Here is a 1,725-nt window from a genome sequence, read left to right on the forward strand (position 1 = left end):
ATCATGAATAAATCTTGAAAACAGAATGCTAAATAAAAGACTCAAAAGGCCATGTATGACATGATTGTATTTATATGAAATGTCCAGAATAGTCAGATCTATAAAGACGGAAATCAGGTTAGTAGTTGTCAGGGGCTGAAGGAAAGAAAGAGTAATGGAGTGTGACTGCTAATGGTAAAGAGTTTTATTTTGAGGTGATGAAAATATTTTAAACTTAACTGGCAGTGATGGTTGCAAAAGTCTGAGAATATGTTAAAAATAACTGAGCTCTACACTTTAAAATAATTTTATGGTATGTAAATTATATTTCAATAAAAAAAATACAAGTACTACATTATCCTCTGTATGACCTTTTTATAATATTGCAACTAATCAAAATTTACTCACTTTCAATTTCTCGTGGTGTAAAATATGATATAAAGTGTCATTATGCTGTATAAAACACTAGTTATATAACAAAATCCACTGCATCTGATATTTTAAGAAGCCCAGCCAATCTGGGTTTCCTATTCACTGTTAAAGTACATTGTGAAAATTATATTTTATACTTTTCAGAATGTATTGTAATTAGACCTATAGATTATAAAGTGTCTACTGATGTAACTGCTGTTTAATTTCTCATTTATATGCAGAATAGCAATGGTAAAGACATTAAGATTTCACATTTAATACTCTTTTTCCTTAATCAAGTTAAATGGCTTACTAACTTGCTTCTCTGTGGTTTCCATATTAAAAATGAATACAAAGTAAATAAATAAATAATAATAATTTTATTTAGGCATTATTTGTACTACTGCAACCTTTCTCTATTTACTAGTTGTTTTCTGGAGACATAGTAATTTGTCATTCTAAAAATAAATGATGTAAAAGTAACCCCCTTTAATTCGTTTATAGAAAAAGTACAATTATGAACAGATTGAGATTAAAGAAAGTATATTCAAAAAACAGCATCTGTAATGAGTGGAACATGTAGGGCAGCTTGATTGTTCTACATATGAAATTTACATCACAAAATTTCAGAAGCATAAGTTTTTGGTTACGTGGGCAGTTGGTGATAGTTGGTCCTAACAACTGTCCAAAAATGTGTGTGTGTATTCACTTTATATTTTTATCTAATTTTCTTTAAAATTAAAGTTAGGATAAAAATTAAAACTACAAAAACCATCACAAGTATATAATTTGTTTGATCACATGCAACAGAAAATTTGTACATTTCAAGATAACTCAGTATAATATGTACTGGGTTTTTTTGTTTTGGGATTTTTTTTTTTTTGGCTTAAAATAATTGATACTGGTTTTGATTGCTTCTTTTTAACAAATATGTTAAATAACTTCCTCATTGAGTATTTACTAGGTACCTGTAATGTTCTAAGTATTTATACTCTTTTAAACACATTATTCCTTTATAAAAACTTTAAAAGGTATCACAAACAAATTTATTTAATAGATAAGAAATTTGCTGCACAGAAATATCAAACCCTTGTCTAACATTACACACTTACTAAAAATCCAGTCTTCTGGCTTCCAAGTTCTCCCCTTTCCTACTGTTTTCATAAAGATGTATTGGAGAATTACTGAAAACAATCATTTTTTGGCCCTGACAGTTTGGCTCAGTATATGGGGCCTTAGCCCCATGTGCAAACCTTCCGGTTTCAAACCCCTGTCAGGACACACAGGAGAAGCAACCATCTGCTTCTCTCCCTTTCTTTTCACTTCTTCTCTCCC

General features: G+C 29.7%; 1 non-coding gene across 1 annotated transcript; it reads left to right on the forward strand.

Annotated features, from left to right (window-relative positions):
• The first annotated feature begins 940 nt into the window (after positions 1–940).
• LOC136309846 (U11 spliceosomal RNA) lies at positions 941–1,075 on the forward strand. The gene has a single exon (XR_010726477.1). It is a non-coding gene; the product is annotated as a U11 spliceosomal RNA (small nuclear RNA).
• Positions 1,076–1,725: the final 650 nt, after the last annotated feature.

This window comes from Saccopteryx bilineata, chromosome 6 (genome assembly GCF_036850765.1).
Source record: "Saccopteryx bilineata isolate mSacBil1 chromosome 6, mSacBil1_pri_phased_curated, whole genome shotgun sequence".
NCBI lineage: Eukaryota > Metazoa > Chordata > Mammalia > Chiroptera > Emballonuridae > Saccopteryx > Saccopteryx bilineata.